The sequence below is a fragment of the Theropithecus gelada genome, chromosome 4 (genome assembly GCF_003255815.1).
Source record: "Theropithecus gelada isolate Dixy chromosome 4, Tgel_1.0, whole genome shotgun sequence".
Lineage (NCBI taxonomy): Eukaryota > Metazoa > Chordata > Mammalia > Primates > Cercopithecidae > Theropithecus > Theropithecus gelada.
This window is the reverse complement of record NC_037671.1, coordinates 125,602,683-125,626,427: the sequence shown is the minus strand read 5'-3', so window position 1 is coordinate 125,626,427 and position 23,745 is coordinate 125,602,683. Positions and strand designations below refer to the sequence as shown.

At 41.0% G+C, this 23,745-nt stretch overlaps 1 pseudogene across 1 annotated transcript; it reads left to right on the top strand.

Moving 5' to 3' along the window:
• Positions 1 to 1,049: 1,049 nt before the first annotated feature.
• On the top strand, positions 1,050 to 2,281 carry LOC112622911 (annotated as a pseudogene). The gene has a single exon (XR_003119052.1). The product of XR_003119052.1 is annotated as a glyceraldehyde-3-phosphate dehydrogenase pseudogene (transcript).
• The last annotated feature ends 21,464 nt before the right edge of the window (positions 2,282 to 23,745 follow it).

The window sequence follows — 23,745 nt, the reverse complement described above, 5'->3', positions numbered from 1 at the left end:
GTCCCCACCCAAATCTCATGCTGAATTATCACCTCCAATGCTGGAAGTGGGGCCTGGCAGGAGGTGGTCAGGTCATGGGGGCAGGCCCTTGTGGCTTGGTGCTGTCTTCCTGATGGTGAGTGCTAATGAGATCTTGTCACGTAAAAGCATGTGGCACCTCCCCGCACTCTCTCTCTCACTTGCTCCTGCTTTTGCCATGTGATGTGCCTGATCCCTCTTTACCTTCTGCCATGATTGTAAGCTTCCTAAGGCCTCCCAAGAAGCTGAGCAGATGCCAGCACCAAGCTTCCTGTACAGCCTATAGAACTGTGAGCCAATTAAACCTCTTTTCTTTATAAATTTCCCAATCTCAAGTTTCTTGATAGCAATGCAAGAACAGCCTGACATAATCCCCTACATTATCTTGTGTGAACTTTAGAGTTTAATCTTGCACATTTGTGTATTTAATCCAGTTGAAGTCCACCTTTGAGTATGGTGTTAAGTAGGAATTCTCTCATATTTTTCGCCATATATTGAGCCAATTTTCCAAACACCAAGTACTGAATAATCTACTTTTTGTTGACTTGGGTTGCCAGGTTTATTATATACTAAATGCCTATATAAATACAGGAATCTGTCTCTTAACATATTGTTCCACTGGATTATTTATCTGCTCTTGGTAAAATACAAATTCTTTAAAATCTTAACACTGTAATATGTCTTCATAGACTGGTAGGGCAGGTCTCATCTATTTGTGCTTCTATTTCAAATTGTACTTACTTTTATGTGGACCTGTAAACTTTCATATAAATATTATGGTAACGTATTTTCCTTCCTCAAAACAATTCAACTGGAATTTTTATTGAAATTGTCTTGAATTCAGACTTTGATATGGGGAAAACCAGCATCTTTATAATACAAATATGTCCCATCTAAAAGCGTGGATTGTCTCTCCATTGAACTTTCCGTGTCACTCATTAATGTTTTTTTTCAGCTCTTTCCTCCTCCAATTCAGCAGACAGCCGCATCTCCTCTCGCACTGCCAGCCACATCCTTGAGACACCGTGGTGAAGGTGAAGGTCAGAGTCAACGGATTTGGTCGTATTGGGTGCCTGGTCAGCAGGGCTACTTTTAACTGGTAAAGTGGATATTGTCACCATCAGGGACCCCTTCATTGATCTCAACTACATGGTCTACATGTTCCAATATGATTCCACCCATGGCACATTCCATGGCACCATCAAGGCTGAGAACGGGAAGCTTGTCATCAATGGAAATCCCGTCACCATCTTCCAGGAGCGAGATCCCTCCAAGATCAAATGGGGTGATGTTGGTGCTGGGTACATTGTGGAGTCCACCAGCATCTTTACCACCATGGAGAAGGCTGGGGCTCACTTACAGGGAGGAGCCAAAAGGGTCATCATCTCTGCCCCCTCTGCTGGTGCCCCCATGTTGGTAATGAGCACGAACCATGAGAAGTATGACAACAGCCTCAAGATCATCAGCAATACTTCCTGCTCTGCCAACTGCTTAGCACCCCTGGCCAACATCATCCATGACAACTTTGATATTATGGAAGGACTCATGACCACAGTCCACACCATCACTGCCACCCAGAAGACTGTGGATGGTTCCTCTGGGAAACTGGCATGACGGTGGTGGGACTCTCCAGAATATCATCCCTTCTTCTACTGGCACTGCCAAGGCTGTGGGCAAGGTCATCCCTGAGCTGAATGGAAAACTCACTGGCATGGCCTTCTGTGTCCCCTCCCAACACGTCAGGCGTGGACCTGAACTACCATCTGGAAAAACCTACCAAATATGATGGCATTAAGAAGGTGGTGAAGCAGGCGTCAGAGGGCCCTCTCTAGGGCATCCTGGGCTACAACACCGAGCACCAGGTTGTCTCCTTCGACTTCAACAGCGACACCCACTCTTCCACCTTTGATGTTGCGGCCGCCATTGCCCTCAACAACCACTTTGTCAAGCTGATTTCCTGGTATGACAATGAATTTGGCTATAGCAACAGGGTGGTGGACCTCATGGCCCACAAGGCCTCCAAGGAGTAAGACCCCCTGAACCACCAGCCCCAGTGACAGCACAAGAGGAAGAGCAAGGCCCTCACTGATGGGGAGTCCCTGACACACTCAGTCCCCAGTCACAGTGAGAATCTCCCCTCCTCACAGTTTCCATGCAGACCCCCTGAAGAGGAAGGGGCCTAGGAAGTCCCACCTTGTCTTGTACCATCAATAAAGTCCCCTGTGCTCAGCCAAAAAAATAAATAAATAAAATTTTTTTCTATAAAGTTTCTATGGATTAGTGATTAATTCCTAAAATTCTCTAGTTTTGACTGGTATTTGGAATGATATTTTATTATATTTCCTAGTTTGCATTGTCAGTGTAGAAGATACCAAGATTTCTTAAGTTGTTCTTATCTAAAGGAATTGTTCAATTATCTTACTAGTTCTAATAGTTGGATTTTTTTGGACAGATGATTATATTATCTGCAAATAATAACAGTTTTATCTCCTTTCAAGTCTTACCTCTCCTACTTATTCATTTTTCCTTGTAGTTGGTGGCGAGCTTACATACAAGTGTTAATTAACAGGAGTGATGATGGGCATCTTTACATCATTTACAATTTCAGAGAAAATGTGAAAAATGCCCCTAATCTGTGTAACATTTAACATAACTTTTAGAGTAGACAACTTTAACAAGTTGAAGAAGTTCCTTTCTATTTCCAGTTAACCAGTTTTATTATACATATCTGTTGAATTGATCAAGAAGTTTTTCGGCATCAATTCAAATAATTCTGCGTTTTATACTTTACTCTTAGCTGATGTAATAAATTCTGTTGATATATTTATGATGGTGTGTCATCTTGCATCCATGAGTAAGTCTTATTTAATTATTGTGACTTTTTATCATACACTTGGGTTTTCTTAACTATATCTTATTTAAGATATTTACATCTGTGTTCAAAATGAACTATGCCTATAATTGTTGGGGTGGATCGACCTTATCTATTTATAGAATGAAAAGTGGGAACACGCACGGTGGCTCATGCCTATAATCCTAGTATTTTGGGAGGCAGAGGCGGACAAATTGCTTGAGTCCAGGAGTTTGAGACCAGCCTAGGCAACATAGTGAGACCCTGTCTCTACAAAAAAATACAAAAATTAGCCAGGCATAGTGTGCCTGTTGTTTCAGCTACTCAGGAGGATGAGAGATAGAAGGATCACTTGAGCTTGGAAGGTCGAGGTTGCAGTGACCTCTGATCACATCACTGCACTCCAGCCTAGGTGACAGAGTGAAACCCTGTCTCAAAGAAAAGGCGCAGGTTTTGGTCTTTTTTAAATAACTTATCTAAAGCAGGAATTAATTATTCCTTAAAAGTTTAGTAGAACTTATTAATAAAACTATCTGAGCCTTAGAGACTTAGTGAGGAGAAAGATATCTTTAGTGTTATATTTATATGTATGTACTGGGTGCCAATTAAAAATATGGTTAAAACAATTTCAAAGACCCTGGTTAATGGAGTCAATGAAGCACTTAGTTTTGGCATAACTTGGTTTCAGGGTTCTATTTCTCTTCTACTAGTCACTTCCCACCCTCTTCATATTTCCTGAATGAGTCACACTGCCTGGCACATAGTAGATGTTTTTTAGTTGAACTGATTAAATTTGGGTACCCATTATCATTGACCCGCTTCCTGGCCCGGAAGCCTGAGGGAGACCTACCTGCTTCCTCTCACTCTAAATAGGTGTCAATTATTCTACCCAATACAAATTGTCCTTTAGCACCTTAAACTTCAAGTATTAGAAATAAACTATTGTAACAATGTTAGTGAGTCCACCATGGCCACAGCCCATGGGAGATTTTTTAGCCAATTCTGTCTATTCCACCTTGGCCAAGGGATGGAAGTTTGCTTTTGGGCCCCCATGTCTTCACAAGCTGCCCAAGTGCCAGCCTCTGCCCAAGGGTCTTACCTACAAGTATCCCATCTGTGGAGGGCAAGGAGTCCCCAGGTGATGTGGGGTTGGGTCACCCACACTAGGCCACTGAACCACTCACTGGTCATTGGGAACAGAAATCCTGTAAATCAAGAACACAGCTCCCTCTTTCTCTCTGTGGCTCATTTCTCAACCCTGTATCTGTTGTTTTTGGTGTTTTTTTTTCTCCTCCTGTATCAGGATGACTTAGTCTTTGAGGCAAAAAACCTATTCAGGAACCAAGTTTCTGAGTCTTGACAACTCACATTTGGGTTAAAGAGTCTTTGGGACTTTGCTTTCAGTTTGATGTTAGCTAGAAGTGCTTATTAGGTACCAACAAACGAGAAAAAGGGAATAAGAAAATAGACAACAGAGAGGCTAATACTCAAGAGATGTAGGCCCGCCACACATCCACACTCACATAAACTCACAGGTTATCCTCCTGCTAAGTCAATGGACAACCAAATGCTCTGTCTATGGGATAGCCCTGCTCTGTCTATGGGATAGCCCTGCTCTGTCTATGAGATAGCCCTGCTCTGTCTATGGGATAGGCCTGCCCTGTCTATGGGATAGCCCTCCTCTGTCTATGAGATAGCCCTGCTCTGTCTATGGGATAGGCCTGCTCTGTCTGTGAGATAGCCCTGCTCTGTCTGTGAGATAACCTTGCTCTGTCTGTGCAATAGCCCTGCTCTGTCTATGGGATAGCCCTGCTGTGTCTGTGAGATAGCCCTGCTCTGTCTGTGACATAGCCCTGCTCTGTCTGTGAGATAGCCCTGCTCTGTCTATGGGATAGGCCTGCCCTGTCTATGGGATAGCCCTGCTCTGTCTATGAGATAGCCCTGCTCTGTGGAATAGCCATTTTGCTGTACACTGTTGCTCTGACAAACTTTCTTTTACTGCCAGCTTGCTCTTAAATTCTTTTCTGAGTGAGGCCAAGCACTCTCCCAGGCGAAGCCCCAATTTTGGTGTTCACCTGCTGTGCATCAGTACGGTTGGGCTTGCCACTTGTACCCATGGACACGTTTCTGGACTCCACTGGACCACAGAATGCAATGTCTATCTGCTTTGGAGCCTGACAACTAATAAATACATGGGAGGCAGAATTGAGTCTTGGCTTTTTGAAAGTTATAGCAGTGCACTTGGTGTCAGGTTATAGAGGTAACTCATCTCTAGCTACTGCTGATTAACAATGTTACTAACAGAACCTGAAAGCTGTTTGCTAACCCATGCTTCCTACCACCCTCCCACAACCGACCGGACCAAGGATTGGTGCCTGAACCAAAGGCAGACATCTACGCAGGGGACTGGGGACAAATTACCCCAAGTGGCCCCCACTGAAATCTTCCCTGGGAATATAAATGGGAGATGTACAAAGGTGGTGGGCAGGAGCAGACATAATGCAGGGAGAGGGCAAGTGGTGGAGCTCGTGAGGCAGAGCACAGAGAAAGTGTTAGTGTGGAGTGAGCGGGAGGCATGGGAGCAGAAATACGTCAAGGCACAATTGTGGCAAAGTCAGTGGAGGAAGCAACCTGGGTCTCTAGAGCCGCTGGGATGTAAGTCTGCCACCAGACAACCAGAGCTCCCGCTGGATCCCAAGGGGCATCTCAGGACTTGTGGGGTGAGCAGCCAGCAGAGCAGAATGTCTGGGGTTCAGACAGTGTGGTCATGGTGGCTGCCCCACTGCCTGACTTCTGGTCCATAGGTCAAAAACATTAAGAAATACTGGTGAAGACATTTTTAAAACCTGCAAACACTGACCTGCATTGTGAAAACAAGAATGATACCAACTGGTTTGTTAGCTAATGACATAATTTTAGCAGACCTCCCTCACTTATTAAATAAGAAAGCATTCTTTCCCAGAAGCTGTTTCTGTATTTAAGCAGAACGTAACATGGCCTAATTAGAGCTCTTATCAGGATCTTCATATGGATGCTGCACGAAATAAGAGTCAAATGGGAGAAAGCTTTAAATATCAAACTTTTGAAGACAGGAGAGATTGGAGAACATGATGATGAATTCATTCAATTGTTGCACAAACATGTATTGGCTGCCCCTATGCAAAGGGAATTCTGGGTGATAAAAGTAGTGCACCACGGTCTCTTTTCTCAAACAGCTAAAAATGCAGTAGAGCTGACAGCCTTCTACAAAATTTCCATGATGAAAGGCAGTGTGGGATATTATAGAGGCATGAACAAAATATTTAAATGTGGATAGTCATGTGAATATTCTTATACAAATCTGCCTTCATTCAGAAAAAAAAAAGTCCTTTCCTAAGCTCCTTATAATTCACCTTTCTGTCTTGTTTTAATGAGAATTGCTGCTATTGAAACTTTTGATTGACCAAGATTTCAGAGGGGCTGTTGGCTTTTCCTTTGTCTTTACCACCCATTAGATATTTGTTGTGATCAATGAGCAGACTAAAGAAGGTTCAGACTAAGTTTTATTATTAACATGAGAGACAACATTGATATGGATAGTGTTCAGCATGAATACTTATCTTACTGGTATGTATTAGGTAACTGATATACACATGAGGAGTACCTAATAGGATATGGCACTGTGTCGCCACTGAAATCTCATCTTGAATTGTAATCTGAATTGTGATCTCCACATGTTGGGGGAGGGACCCTGTGGGAGGTGATTAGATAGATCATGGGGGTGGTTCCCCCATGCTGTTCTCATGATAGTGAGTGAGTTCTCATGAGATCTGATGATTTCACAAGGGACTTTCCCCACCTTTGCCTGGCATTTCTCTCTCCTGCCACCATGTGAAGAAGGACATGTTTGCTTCCCTTTCCACTGTGATTGTAAGTTTCCTGAGATCTTCCCAGTCATGCAGAACCGTGAGTCAACTAAACCTTTTTCCTTTATAAATTCCCCAGTCATGGGCAGTTCTTTATAGCAGTGTGAGAACAGACTAATACAGTGCCTGCCCTGGGAAGAAGCCAGCACAGAGGAAAATCAGACACAAATAACAGAACCAAAGATGAATTTTTTTATTTGAACAATTGCTTCTTATGTCCAGTCATGCTACAAAAGCCAATAAACATAGATTGATCTGTACTAATTTTTATTTGTGCAGTCCTTGTACTGTAATAGTCTTAGGGCTATTTCTGTTATAAAGCAAACTATTGGAAAGTTTTCCATCATATCTACTACTCTCTGAAATAATATATATGGCACAATAATTCTCTTTACATTTTTGAAGTTATTTGCATAAAACTACCTAGTATTGGTGCATTTAAAAAATTTCTTCTATGATTGATTGTAAGTACAAAGAACAGGCAAGATGTTTTCTGAAGTGGAGCACTTTTGAGGGTAAAAATGAATGCTAACCAGGTGGATGCAAAGAAAACAGATATAAAATAATATACTCCTAGACAAACCAGGGGATATTGTGGGTTTTGTCAAGAAAAGGGTTAGCTGCTGCTCTGCAACCTGTTCTCTCTCTCAGAGACCCACGGAAAACAAAGAAAAATTGAAGAAACCACCCAGTCAAATCTCCCTGTAAAGATATGAATCAGATTTCTTCATGATATTTACTGGTGGAAAGATAATGGAGCATCCTCAACTATAGAATGCTTTTAGCAGGCTGTCCCTGATCTACCTAAGTTACATATGGTAAGTAAGCACAGGATTTATAGATTTGTATTGCAATGGGGCCCCTGGAAAATGTTAATGTCAAAGGTATAATTATCATAGTATAAAATGGAGATGTATTCATGATTGAAATCCTTTCTTTGTGAAAGCAATGCTCAGCACATGACTACAACTTTACACGATAAATCTTGGCAATTAACAACTTGTGATCACACTGGTGGTCTTAGTATTCTTGCTTCAACACAGCCTTGTGATTATCTGTGCCTTTTGAATCACTAGCAAAGCTTCATAAGGGTACAATTTATGATTTTTTATAAGCCTGATTTGATAATTTGACATAATTTTCTAATTTTCGTATTAGGGAGTTGCGCAGAATATATGCTTATAATTTTTCCAATCTCTTCTCTATCTTTGCTTACATAGCCATCCCTAATCCTAACATAACGTATTTGAGTCTTTCTTATTTCCTTGATTGTCTTTGCCTTTAGAATTCTGCCCGCCACAACTGCATACATAATGCCACAAATGTAATGCCATTTTACCCATAAATACTTCAGTGTGCATTTTCTAAAAGCAAGTATATTATCTTATGTAACCACAGTCCAATTATTAAAATCAAGAACTAACCTTGATAGAGTACTGGTATCTAATAGACAGACCTTCTCCAAATGTTACCAGGTGTTCCACTAACTCTCTCTATAGGGAAACTAACAACAGGCAGGCTTCCAGTCCAGGCTGCAGCCCAGGATCTCACGCTGTGCTTGGCTGTCTTGTCTCTTCAGCCTCCTTTAATTGGAAACATCTCCTTGGTCTTTCTTTGTCTTTCACAACCTTGATGTTTTAAAGAGTGTACGACCTATACACTTTTTCAAAAGACACTTCTTAAACAACGTGCTAGACTTGAAGGAGAATTTACATAGGATCAGATTCGTTAGGATCATTCACTCCTATTGAAAGACAGAGAAGACCCTATAAATGACAGGCACAAATAAAAATGATCAAAGCAAAATATTGAAATTATACAATAAAAAAATGCAAGGTTTTTATTTTTGTTTGCTTTGTTTACTGTTAAACATTCAGATCAAAGTAACTTCCTGAAATATCAACATAAAAATCTGAGTAAGCATGTCACTATGAAGAAAAAAGTGTATTTTCTAAGAACCAATTTTTCTTCTCAGCTCCTTTTTATTTGATGTTGATCAAAACATACAGTTGACAACTTAGAAGGTAAAAGAAAATGTTATACCTGAACACATGCACACCCCGTTACTTTATGTTGAATAGAGGAATGGGATAGGTGTTGGGGGATAATCAAAGACTAGGAAAAAAACAGTCAGAAGATGGTGCAACAAACTCGTGCTGTCCTAGCAGTGTATATATTACCCTCCATGCACACCCAGCTCTGAAAAAAATAGCAAGTTGTTCATTTACTTGTGTTGTGGTGCTTTGGGTTTTAACTAGACAACTTTGACTAGCATGGAGTGTAGTAATCTTATCTGCATTGTTTCCACATGTGCTGTTTCCTGGATTTGCTGGTTTGATCCTCCTGGAATTTAATCTAACGTAATTGATTATTCTTCAGGCTCATTGATTTCTTTTGTGGCACATTCTCTTTATAGTCAATCCCACCATAAAACCATCTTGCCCACCACTTTCAAGTAACCAGGATCATGATTTTCCATCCTACCTCCCTCCTTTGGCTTAGTTCCCACCCCACTCATCACAGGAATCTCCCCAGGAGCTCCTTCACCGTGAGACCCCCTCGACTTGCTGTAGTGCTCACAGGGTCCACACCGGGGATGCAGAAAACAGAGTGGTAGCTCTTGTGTGCTTTCCAATGTGTGTGTGTATTTACTGCACTTTTCTTTCTAGTGTATCAGATGCTAAAAGCATCTGTTTCTTGAATACTGAAATATTTCCATGGATGTAGTCACTTTGGGGATACAAATCTCCACTGTATATGCGCATATCGACATCATCATCCTTATTAGTCACATTACCCTCGATCAGATAGTTTATCGCTGTCTCCCAGAGTTTGGGAGGAGTGCCAAACGCACCACCACACTCCAGTTTGTTTACTCTGTTTCCTCTTGTTCTTCTTCGTGAGTGAGCCCTCTCAATGCACGTTCAACTTCTTTTCCATTCAGGAAACTCTTCTTACGATTACCTCAAATTCGTTTGATTTTGTTTTCTTAGTTAAGTTGGTTCTTCACTCTCTATGCCCGTGTTTATTAACTAATCTCTCATCTTTCTTTCCACTTCCCCCGGATTCCCGCAAGCTTTCCAAGGGCATACTCCACAGCCCCTACTAGCTGCCCTACACTGTCTGTCTTCTCACTGCTTCTAGCACACATTGCAAGAATGTGATTGTGCTTTCAGCTGCTGTAACCCTTTCTTGGGAGTTCATTGCAGATTGTAAAATCTGATATTTTATTTTTACCTCTTTGTATTTCTTTTTAACTAAGTTTGTTCTTTCCAAAAACTTTCTTGATCTTGACTCAAATGAGATTTATCTTCTCCTATATGCAATACAAAACTTTTAAAATGTTTCTGTTGAATCTTGGAGTACATCATTTTTAGATATGTCTACACTTTACCCTTCAGCCACACACACACACACACACACACACACACACCCCTGAATCCTGTTGCCAGCGAAATCACCTTCCCTGTGCATACCCAGCAGGCAGGTGGCTGTGCAGAGTCAATGCCTGGCTTCTTCCCACATCACCTGGTGCAGCCCTGCTGCTCCCACTCACGCAGTCCTGAGATGCTGCACCGGGGCACCTTGAGAACACACGCCCTGCATTCTCTCTTCACCACCAACTGGAGGAGTCATCAGGAGCAGAAGTGGTGACAGAACCCAGCATCTTCATTCCTTTTCAAGTGGCCTCTTTCTTGAAGTAAGGCTTCTTAATCGGCTTCCATCTACTTGGCAATTATTAAAGATTTCTCACCGACACTAAGTATAGGTCATCTGCCAGCTGTCACCTGGGCCGGTGCCCTCACACTTATCACAGAGAGGGGCTGGGCTTGAGAGAGTCCCTTGCATGCCTTCCTAGGACCCCCATGGAGGGATGTGAGGCCATATTCATCCAATCTTCACCTTTTTCCTGCTCTGTTTTCCATCCTCCATTCAGGCTATGATGCTTTTGGCTAACCAGGAACAGGTGGAGGAGCATTCTTCCAGGTGCTTAGCTGACACCCCAGGAGACCATCAGGCTTCCGAGGCAGGAAATGGCCTCCCCTGAGGCAGAAGCAGTGGCTGTGGCGATTTCCACTTACGAGTCCCACAGCGTCTGAGGTGCCAGGAGGCCCTGCTGTTCTCCAGCAGAAACACTGTGGGTGTTGTGGGTGAGTTATCACAGAAAGCATCGTGAGACGTATGGATGTAGTTTTTAAACTTCATTTTATTTCCGAAGAAAGGAAAACCAAGCCATCAATTATGGGGTCCATAAACAAGTCCCCAGAAAGGAATCTGACCAAGAGTTTCCCAAATTGTTACTTTAAATTTTCTTCTTCTTCCATATCTTTTTCTAGAAATTGAGAAATATCTGCTGTTAGACTGGTGACATTTTTAAACCCCCGAACAAGTGCAGCTTCCTTTCATTCAGGAGCTAACTCGTTTATCAAACTGACACGTAACATGAGCAAGAGCCTCTATCTGGGGCTGAGAGGTATAATTCCCCTTGGGTCCTGAAACTGCTCTGGACATGGGCTAAGTGATCCAGAATTTATGGGCTTGAGTGCTGGGGGTCACTGTGGTAAAGATGCCTGAGGACTGCTAGAGGGCTTCAGTCTCTTCTTACACCTTTCTTTGTTGAGCAAGAACCATTGGTATCAGTGCCAAAGCTGAACAAATGTCCAATCAACTTCTTGAATTAAAAATGAACTCAGAGAGCATGGCTGCCTCTGGAAGGAAGGGGTCTGGGAGGCCACTCTGTTCAGTCTTGAATGACAGGGGTCAAGCTCAGGCTAACCTCACGTCCCCAAATGCTTGCCTGGTTCTCTTTCTACCAAGTCATAAAAATAAAACTCTTCTGTAATTTTTCCACATTTTTCACTATAAAATAGTGGCCATCTACATGACTGCTTTCTGTAGTTTTCTAGAAGTGCTTCACATCTACAAAATTTTTAGGATTGTGACACAAACTAAAAATTTCAACAATGCCATTATGTTAAAAATAAGCCATTTCTTTGTTTTTTTCCTCTTTACCTAGAAAGTGATCTCAGATATGCATTCTTAAGAAATTTCTAAATGCATTTATAAGGTACTATGAAGTACTGTCAAACTGAGGATATTTATTAAAATCATAAATACGTAAGTTTGTGAAAGCTAAAAATTTCAATCACCAAGCACTTTTTCTCACAAATTTTTCTAAGCAAAACATCTGAGGCTGAAATAACCAGAATCACATGTATTTCCAAATTTTGTAAACATCTCCAATTTCCTGGATTTCTTCTCCTCTAATATTTGAGAACCAACTCTTTATGAGAACACAAGAAAATGCTGAATATGGCAGGCACGCAAATGGTCTCAGCTTACAGAAGTTAACCTGAGTATTATATATTTCAGTACCATATGGAAATAACTAGCATAACAAATATTACACATGCTACGATTTCAGCATTTGCACATGTAAAGGGATCAGAACTAACTATTGAAGCTCTTGGGAAACTCTTGGCTATTGAGTAATTTATTGCACTGAAAGCATCCACACAGCCAAGAACAATTTACTGAACCAGAAATCCAGAGGCTGTTTATAAAAATTTATTATAAATTCTGACGACAACCGATACATTTTAAAGGCTTTTTTGGTCATTTGGCTCACAGTTTCGGTGGTGGGCAAAGCAAAAACCATACCACCACAGTTGGATGTTTGGTTAGGTAGAAGACCCGACTTTTTCTGTGTCAGCATAGATATGGATGTAGTGTGGAATTTCCCTGGGATAGTCTAGGTGGAGCTGCTACAAGATGTGGCAGAGTGATAGACAAGAAGCCAACAGCTGCCATTAGTAGTGGAAAAAGAAAACTCTCACCTCTTAGTTATGCGAGAAATAGATCATGTGTAAACTACATTCAGCAAAAACTATGATCACTCAATCAGTCATCCTACTGTGATGGGATGCTTGGGGTGTTGCTTTTCTGACCAGAAACCTCTGTGACTGGTGGCACCTTTGCCTGAGTTTTGCTGAGGCCCACTGGGCTCATCCCACCCAATTGGCCTGGCAGGCTGTGCTCAGCTCACACTACCAGCCTGGGTCCCACACTTCCCAAGGGCAAGCCAGGCATGGAGCAGTGAGGGGTATGTGAGCAAGCAAGCATGGGGTCTGGCCACTGTGCACAGTCAGGCACTCTGGCTATTGCAGCAGAGTGGGCAGCTCCAGGTGCTGGCATGGGTGCCAGTTCTCTGCAAGGCTGCAGCTGGACTAGGTGCACCACAAGCAACTTCCACAGGTGCCACTAGGGAATGCGGTGGTGCCCAGAAGCCTGGAGACTCCAGGAACAACAGGGCAGAGGGAGTCACAGCCATGGTTTAGGGAGCTTCCAGGTCTGGGCTCCCTGAAGGGCCACAGCTCTTCTCTCCTTTTCTTCACCCTCAACATGGTGAGCAAGGAGTGTGTTTCAGCCCTGTTTGTGTTATAGCTCTTTCAGCTCTGCCATTCAGCGGGTCCCAAGTTCTTGTCCTGCATCCAGGAAGAATTAGGTGTGCAGACAAGTGGAAGGTAAGCAAGGTGAAGAAGGGCTTTATTGAGTGACATGATAGCTCAGAGGAAACCCTGGAGAGGGTAGCTCCTCTCTGCAGCTGGTCATTCTGATGTCTGCTCAGTTGTGGCTGAGCCTGGAGCTTTTATGCGCCTCACAGGGGTGGAAGTGCTTGCTGATTGGTCAATGGGCAGTGCAGAAAAAGCAGCACAAGTTCCCACTCCAGTCTGCAGGACCAGCAGCCCAGCCCACAGCCTTCAGTCTCTCCCTGGCCTGAAGGTGGAGCTTCACCAGGGACCCACCCCCTTCTACCCAAGAACTTGTCTGCCTCTTGCTGCCTTTCATGGCACCCAGGCTGTAGGTGCCAAGGGGTGCCTGCAGGTCAGTGCCAAGCTGCCCTCCACACCCCCTCAGCTTCCCTCCTATGCTCACTGGCACCCAGAATGCCAAGGGAGCTGAGGAGGCATGGGGCTGGCTCTGTGGAGCCAGAGGCCCGAGTCTGCAGCCAGGATTTGGGTGGCTGCAGCTGCACCCAGGAAGCTCCTGTCCCACCAACTTGGAAAGCGTGGGGCTCCCACTTGTCTCTGGCTCCTGCCAGCTCTACAGAGTGTGCAACCCCGGCCATGCCTCTCTGCCACAGCCAGTGTGATGGTAGCAGCTGCTCGAGACCAGCTGCCACTGCTCGAGGCAGGCCACCACTGCCATCACTACAATATTTATTATGCAATAATTATGAGTCAAGCATTTAGGCTGAGAGGTGAGGAATGAAAACAGGGAGCACAGGAGAAGGAGTACCTGTCTATCTTTCTTAAAGTTACAAAAACTTCACAAAGGTTATCCACCATCTTTGGACTGTTACCTGAAAAGCAATTAAACATTTCTAGGTAGCCAACCAGGAGGAGAACGTCTCTGGCACAAAAGAGATTTTTAAAGCATGCCCTAGGACTGTTGAAGACATTAAATGGCTAATAGGCAATGAACATGTATAACAAAGCATTTACCATGTCTAAGAAATTACACAAGAAGTTATAAGAACAAAATGACAAAGACAAGATACATATATCATTGGAAATGACTAATAGGAATTTAAGGACATGAGACAACAGGAGAGAAAGCATAAGATAAAAGTGAGAGTTCAGCCAGTGCTCAACATATATATCATAAAAATATATATCATACAATTATATATACAAATATATATCATAAAAACATATAAAAATATATATCATAAAAACATATATCATAAAAATATATATCATACAAATATATAACATACAAATATATATCATAAAAACATATCATAAAATATTTATCATACAAATATATATCATAAAAATATATATCATAAAAGCATATATCATAAAAATATATATCACACAAATATATATCATACAAATATATAACATACAAATATATATCATAAAAACATCATAAAAATATATATCATACAAATATATATCATAACATATCATAAAAGCATATATCATAAAATATATATCACACAAAAATATATCATACAAATATATATCATACAAATATATCATAAAATATATATCATACAAATATGTCATAAAAATATATATCATAAAAGCATATATCATAAAATATATATCACACAAATATATATCATACAAATAAATATCATATGTTTCTGAACACTTGGGAACTGGGCACTGCACTTGGCAACCAGCCAAAGATAAGAGGAAAAACAATCTATTGCCCAATTGGCAATGCAAAAAAAATAAAAAATAAAAAATAAAAAAAAACTAGTTTTCCAGAGAAGCACAGATTAATTTAACTAAGCCCTGATATATATTTCTCCGGAACATAGAGATGATTCCCTGTGGCATAGTAAACAAGGTACATAACAACATCAGTACTGTAAGAAAACCTTGTATGGAAAATGGTGCCCTTTACTGTCAATTTAAGGCACAATAACCAAAACACATTTTAGTGAATTAAATTCTATTTGGGGTCAAATTAATGCAACCCAAGGCATTTCTCTTTCCCAGGAAGGAGTTCAGAGGCAGTATCTAAAGACAGATTCAAAGTTTTCCTCAGGAAGTAGTTCTGGATTGATTACAACACAGAGAATGGCCAAGGTGATTTTAGCTTCGTAAACCAGACAATCCCACAAAGCCCAGTTTGGGTTGCAAGACCAGCTAGAATGGAGATTTGGTTCAAGGTTGCTCGCACTGGGCCTTCCTACCAGACCAACAAATGAGCAGTGCAGAGAAAGTGTGACCGGCCAAGAATACAACTGTGTGGATGAGTGCATTCCTAAGCCCTCTTTAGTTGCTCACTAAGAAGCAACTGAAGTCTGACACCATGTGAAGAGGAGTGGCTAGGCTGCTGGAGAGACCACGTGGAGAAATATTTGGCCAGCCGTCAGCAATGACAGCCATTCCAACAGAAGCACCAAATATGTGAGTGAAGTCATCTCGCAGCCACATGAGTAACACCAAGTGAAGTGAACAGAACTGCCCAGCTGAGCACCATCCATACCACAGAACAGTAAGGGACCAATGGTTATTCCTTTCAGCACTGAGTTATGGGCTAGTTTGCCAAATAGCATTACGTTACTAACATAGCTCCACACTTGGGAAAAATTTAAAACACATGCATTCAAACACCTTCTAAGGCCCCCCTCCAAAGTCCAAAAAAAGCAATAAAACATCTCACATGGAGCATCATTTCTTCCTGATTGACTAAATAAATCAAAGGATTATATAGGCTATTACCTCTCAATTGGTTAAATGCTAAAGAACATCATGGCTATTTATGGCTAACAGGATCAAAAAGTGCTTCCAACAACTGTACAAAACATCCCCAACAAAAGATATACATCCACCAAAAATGAGAGTCTTGATTTTTTAAAAATTAAGAGCAAAAAAAATTTTGCTCTTAATTCCTTCTCCTGGGTTTTGGGTAGAGCCCCTAAATAAATCAAAAAGCTAGAAGTGTGGGTGGAAGAGAGTATGGGAAGAGAAGTTCCATCTAGGTGGAAAAAGCGTCATAAACAAGGCCTGGAGGTGCCTGGAAGTGTCCATGCTCCAGGACAATGTAGCCTTGTGGAGGACAGAGTCACAGTGCTGGAGGCATGGTTGGAACTTTGACAGAGAACAACACCTCTGTAGCTGTTTCTAGGGCCACTGTAACAAAGAACCACAGCCTGAATGACTTGAACAAAAGAAATGTATTATCTCACTGCTCTAGAGGCCGGAAGTTCAAAATCAAGGTGTCCACAGGGTCATGCTCTCTCTGAAGGCTCCAGAAAGGATCCTTCCTGCCTCTTCCAGCTTCTGGTGTTGCTGGAAATCCTTGGTGATTCTTGGTGTGTGGCTGCACCTCGCCAATCTCTGCCCCCACTGCCAAATGTGCTCTCCCGGTATGTTTCTGTGTCTTCGCCTGGGTTGACCCTCTGTGTGTCTGTGTCTCATCTCCCTCTTCTTACAAGGACACCAGTCACTGGATCAGGACCCACCCTAATCCAGTATGACCTCACCATATCTTGACTGATTACACCTCAAAAACCCTATTTCAAATAAGGTCTCATTCTAAGGGTCGCGGTGAACATGAATTTTCGAGAGATATTTTTGAAACCAGTACAACCTTCAATTGCAAGTGAAGGTGCTTGGACTTTTTGAGCGTACAACCACCCCATTGGAGCCCGAGAGTTCAGTGAATTGCTGCAATGGAGAGGATCATGTCAGGACCTTATGTGAATCAAGGGATGACCCTGACCTTCCTTTCATGATCAGAGACATTTAAGGTTTGCTGTTTGACTCTCTTGTGTGTAATTTTCTCCCTAACTACAATGTTCCTGAAGGGCTGTGACCTACATTTTTTTTGGTCAATGTATTATACAAGAAGTATTTTTTGACATGAAACATTTTGAGAGGAGTGAAAGGAAACCAGGAATAGAACAACACGTATTGAGTCCCCACTGTCGAGCATGATTCATACATTATCTCATTAGGCATCATTAGGCTCCTCTCAAAGAGGAGAAAATGGATGAATACAGAAGCTTTGAGGCTGCCGCAGGTCATGCACAAATACACGGTTTGAATGTTTAACGTGCCTTTAGGGGACCCAGCACGTGCACCATAACCATATTTAACAAATAAGACTCCAAAGTGCTGTGGAAGGGATCAATGGGGCCACAGGCTATGAATTTGATCTCTTTTAGAGTATTTCGAAAAAAGCTAGTAGATGCTGGATTTCCTTTCCTTTCCAATTATTTTTGGTTACTAGATTGTGCTTCTACAAATGCAAGTGGCCCACGTGGGCACCAGAATTTAAAAGTTATGAACATAAAATATAGACACATTAAAATTCTGTAAGAAAAGACTGTTTGGTAGAAATTTGTACGTTTTATCCTTCCTCATATTTTTCTGAATTTTTAAATGAACATTTTTACTTCTATAACAAAAAAAAATCAAAAATAAAAATTAGGAAGAAGAATTTTGACGTTGGCATTTTAGGCCAGGACTTAAACACTGACTTCACATTGACCGGCTAAGTGACTTGCATGACGTCACTATCATCTTGGCCCATATCTATAAAAACGGATGAAAATACCATCTAATTGTCAAGACTGTTGAGACTCAAATTAGGTCTTGAAGTTTCAAGTGCCTCATATGGAGTAAAAGATATCACATGTGGCACGCATGCATGGAGCTACCACATCCTTTCTCTCCCTGAGCAGTGAAGTCAGCTGCCAGTAGATGTGACCACAGCTCAGTAGTGTCCAAGATGCTTCTTGCACACCCAGATGCAGCACTGTCTACAGCCAACGCCTCCTTTATAAGTCAGTCTCCCACTACAGTATTAGTCATTATAAGCAGACTGCATATTCATCCTATGCCAACATCTCCCAGCATGTGGTAGGGCTCAATACATTTTGGATTCATAAACAAATTAATATTACTCAACAACAAGGTCTTATAATTTTAAGAAACGTGAAAATTTTAGAAGCATAGACCTTTTCTTTAACACTATTTTACAGTTTGGAACCCTAACAATGCGTTTAACATGCAGCCCTCTAAATTTGGGGAGGAAAGTGTCACAGGACTGATATCTCTGACCTACAAGGATCAAGATATTTAAATAGCAAAACAAGAGGAAAATATAGAAAAACAATATGTGAAGACATGAAAGGAAGAAAAATTAACTTTTGGCTAGCTCCTCTACCTGGAGTCCTGAAACACACATACTATGGGAACTCCATGCTTCTATTATCCTGGAAAACATCAGAAGTTTCCTTCATGCCACATTGTCATAAGTGGAGTTTGCAGTGTGGATTGTTCATTTTTAAACAGCCCCGTAAGTCAATGTCCATACTGCATAGTTTGCTGAAACTTACACACGTGTTTAGAGCAATGGACAGCACAGATGTTAAGGCACCAACTAAAAATGAAGCCATGGCAAATGCACCAAACAGGTTCCTTAGGCTTAGAATTCTTCACCAAGTAGTTACATAACCCGCTTGAATTATATTTTTAAATTCTGTATAAGTTAATCTCTAAAATAGTAAAGATTAATATAAGGATTTCACGTTTTCAGAGCGCCACCATGGCAAAGAGTCCTGCTGCTTGCATCCTTACAAAAGTGCATGAGTTTCCACCGGGCGCCGTGGCTCACACCTGTAATCCCAGCACTTTGGGAGGCTGAGGCAAGTGGATGACCTAAGGTCAGGAGTTCGAGACCAGCCTGGCCAACATGTCAAAACCCCATCTCTACTAAAAATACAAAAATTTGCTGGGTGTGGTAGCAGGCGCCTGTAATCCTAGCTACTCCGGAGGCTGAGGCATGAGAATCACTTGAACCCAGGAGGTGGAGGTTGCAATGAGCCAAGATCATGTCACTGCACTCCAGCCTGGGGCATAGAGGGAGACTCTGTCACAAAAAAAAAAAAAAAAAAAAAAAATTAAATTAAAAATAAAAATGCATGAGTTTGCTGTGTAGAAGCTTTATAGTTTGATATCATCCCATTTGCTTACTTTTGCTTTTGTTGACAGTGCTTTTGATGTCTTATTCATAAAATATTTCCCCAGTCCAATGACCTAAAACATTTTACCTATGTATTCTTCCAGTGGTTTTAGTTTCAGGTCTTATGTTTAGGCCTTTGATCCATTTTGAGTTAGTTTTTGTACAGGGTGAGAGGTGGGGGTCTAGTTTCATTCTCCTGCATGTGGGCATACAGGTTTCCCAGGCCTTTAATGAAAAGACTGTCCTTTCCTCAATGAGTGTTCTTAGCACCTTTGTCAAAAATCAGTTGGCTATAGATACATGGATTAACTTCTGGGTTCTCTATTCTGTTCCATTGGTCTATGTGTCTGTTTTTAGGCCAGTACGACGCTATTTTGGTTTCTACATCTTTGTAGTATATTTTGAAGTCAGGTAGTGTGATGCTTCCAGCTTTATTCTTTCTGCTTAGGATTGCTTTGTCTCTTCAGACTCTTGTGGTTCCATTCAAATTTTAGATTTTTTTTCCTATTTCTGTGAAGTATGCCATTGTTATTCTGATAAGGATTGCACTAACTCTGTAGATTACTCTCGGTAGTATTGTGTTTTTAATAATATTAATGCCTCCAATTCAAGAGCATGGGATGTCTTTCCATTTGTATCCTTTTGAATTTTTTTCATCAGTGTTTTGTAGTTTTCCTTGTAGAGGTCATTTTCACCTCCTTGGTTAATTTGTTCCTAGGGATTTTACTTTTTACAGCTATTTTAAATAGGATTGCCTTCTTGATTTCTTTTTTTTTTTTTCCAGACAGAGTCTCATTCTGTCACCCAGGCTGGAGTGCAGTGGCACAATCTCAGCTCACTGTAACCTCCACCTCCTGGGTTCAAGCGATTCTCCTGTCTCAGTCTCTTGAGTAGCTGAGACTACAGGTGCCCACCACCACACATGGCTATTTTTTTTGTATTTTTAGTAGAAACAGAGTTTCACCATGTTGGTCATGATGGTCTCGATCTCCTGACCTCATGATCCACCCACCTTGGTCTCCCAAAGTGCTGGGATTACAGGCATGAGCCACCACACCCGGCCTTGATTTCTTTTTCAGCTAGCTCATTGTTCATGTATAGCAACACTTCTGGTTTTTGTATATTCATTTTGCATCCTGCAATCAACAGACTGAAAACACAGCCTACAGTATGGGAGAAAATATTTGCAAATTACAAATCCAACAAGGATTAATATCCAGAATATACAAGGAGCTCAAGCATCTCAACAGTAATAAAATAATCAATCCAATTTAAAAGTGGGCAAATGAACTGAACAGACATTTCTCAAAAGAAGGCATACAGATAGCCAACAACTATATTTTAAAACGTTCAACATCAGCAATCATCAGGGAAATGCAAATCAAAGCCAAAATGAGATCTCATCTCAGCCCAGTTAGGATGGCTGTTATCAAAAAGACAAAAAAAAACAAAAAATGCTGGCAAGAATGCGAAGAAAAGAAAACTCTCACACACTATTGATGAAAATGTAAACCAGTACAACCTCTATGGAGAACAGTATGGAGGTTTCTCAACAAACTACAAGTAAAACAACCTTATAATCTAGCAATCCCACTACTAGGCATTTACCCAAAGGAAAGAAAAACACTATATTGAAGAGATATCTGCACCCTCATGTTTATTACAGCACTATTCACAATAGCCAAGATATGGAACCAACCTAGGTGTCCATCAACAGATGAATGGATAAAGAAAATGTGGCATATATACACAATGGGACACTATTGAGCCATCACAAAGAATAAAATCCTATCATTTGCAGCCACATGGATGAGCCTGAAGGGCATTATGTTAAATGAAATAAGCCAGGAACAGAAGGTTAAACACCACATGTTCTCACTCATATGTGGAAGCCAAAAAAGAAAAGTGCATCTCACAGAAGCAAAAAGTAGAACTGAGGATGCTAGAGGCTGGGGAGGGTGGAGGGAGGAAGGATGGGGGAGATTTGTTAAAGGACACAAAATCACAGCTAGACAGGAGGAATAAGTCCGAGTGTTCTATGCCACTGCAGGATGACCAGAGTTAACAGTCATAGCTTCAAATAGCTGGAAGAAGATGTCGAATGTTCCCAACAGGAAGAAATGATAAATGTTTGAGATGATGGATATGCCAATCACCGTAATCTGATCCCTGTACATTACACATCAAAACATCACTATATACCCATGAATATGTACAATTACTATTTGCCAATTAAGAAAATAAAATAGACAAAATTTAAAAAGTGCATGAGTTGCTGTTTCCTATGCATGTATAATACACATGTACATATAAATATACAATATACATATACATGTGCATGTATGTACACAATGTACATATACAGTCGGCCCTCTGTATTCAAAGGTTCCACATCCATGAATCTGACAAACTGCAGATCAAAAAAATTAACCAATCAATGAATAATAACAATGCAACAGTAAGAAATAATACAAATTTAAAAAACAATACAACATAAAAACTATTTACATAGCATTTAGATTGTGTTAGCTATTATAAGTAATCTAGAGATTATTTAAAATATACGAGAGGATGTACATAGATTACATGCAAATACTACACGACTTTGTATCAGGACCTTGAGCACCTGTGGATTTTGGTATCTGCAGGGAGTCCTAGAGCCAATCCCCTGCAGATACTGAGGGATGACTGCACATACACAACATACACATATGTTTGCATGTACATATACATATCCAGTGTAATTGTACATATGCTATGTAAGTATACGTATGCAGATACAGACACATTTATTCTCAGACTTTCAAAGTCAATAAATAGAATTTTGTTTTCAGTCGTGCCACATTCTCTGTACTGAAAGGGGGAATTAGATTTAATACTGCTTAGTAGCATTGGAGTAACACACCCATCTGATTTTTTTAAGGTGGCGTTTTTACCTGTTTCAAGCATTTTTTAAAAAAAAAATCTAACGACTATTCAACATATAAAATATTCTGCCCTTACATTTTTCAGCCATACCCCGTATTCATAAATGGCCAGATTCTAGGGCTGACAGGAAAGTGACAGATCATTCAAAACATACACTTTTAAAATAACAAGTGATTCTGCAGACCTGCTGCTTATGAATTAGACAGGCAAGCCACTTATCTTATATAAATTTGTTTATGCATCTATAAATTTAGAATAGCAATTGCTGACTTCTAGAATGAGGGTTAGAAACAATAATGACTGTGCAAGCAATTTCTAAATTTTAAGGTTATTTACAAACACAGGCGTTTTATTATAAATGCTAGTCCTGGAAAATTGATGTCATGTTTGTTGTGGGAGTTCGATTACCTCAATGTCCTTTCCATGTCCTATCCTAAATCGAAGAGCCTCCAGTAACACGTCTTCCCGAACCTTCCGTTTTTCTCTTTTTCTTTCTCAACTGCATCTGTTTCTAACAGATGATGAAACCCTTAAATCTCTTTAAGAATTCTGCTGGGCTGCTTAGCAGGCTCCTCTGACCAATTTTATTGACTGTTGAGACACATTAGAAAAAAATCTGAGTTTTAGAATCAATATTTTAAAACGCGGTACCTTTCCAAAACTTTGTAAGCTGTCCCATAGCTATTATGGTGGGTAGGCGGTATGTTTTAAGAGACGCAGCCATTAGATTTTTTCATAAATGTAGGTGGAATCTCCACTTGGAAAAGTAAATACCTCCAGCGTCCCCCCAAACCAATCATTTCATATAACTGGCTATTTTTACCAGACTCCAAATACATATTCAGGGCCAATTTAGAGGTGGAAACCTGTGATTGTTCAAACCATTTGATCGCTTTTTCTTTAAAGGAGAATGAAGGCAGAGAAAGCTGCTCTGTCCCAAGCGCAGGTGGGATACCACGCTCAGGGCAGGCTCTTTAAGGGGACTCCATGCCTGCAACAGCTGCCAACAGGGAGCGTGCAAAACAGGCGATCCAACAGCCACATTTCCGGGAATCGGGCTCACTGGCAGTTTCCAGACTGTTCTGTGCTCTCACATAAAGAAACACAAACCAACTCACTGTGGATTCCAGCCAGTCGAAGATACGCTTCCAAGAGCCAGAGAAAGGCAATACGGTGATGGTGGGACTTCCAGCGGTGCCGCAGCTGGGCGTGTGCTCACTTACCAGCTTGCATGCTGCCTGGGTATTGTTTATGGCAATTGCTTTTCTATGTGAACGCATGATGAGGGTTGATGTACATCTATGTCAACCATATAATCTAATAAAGCAGGAACTGCATTTTATTTTTAAAAATAAAATTAAAGTACTTTAGGGATACGCTCACGATCTTGGGAGGAAATATATTTTCTCAGTGCCTCAATTTCTTAGTCCATGAAATGGGTGACCAGTTACCGTGATGTTATAAGGTGGTGTAAGACAGAAAAAAAGTTAAAAATTCAAATTTAATTGGCATACAAATCACCTGAGTCTCTTGTTGAAAAGTAGGTTC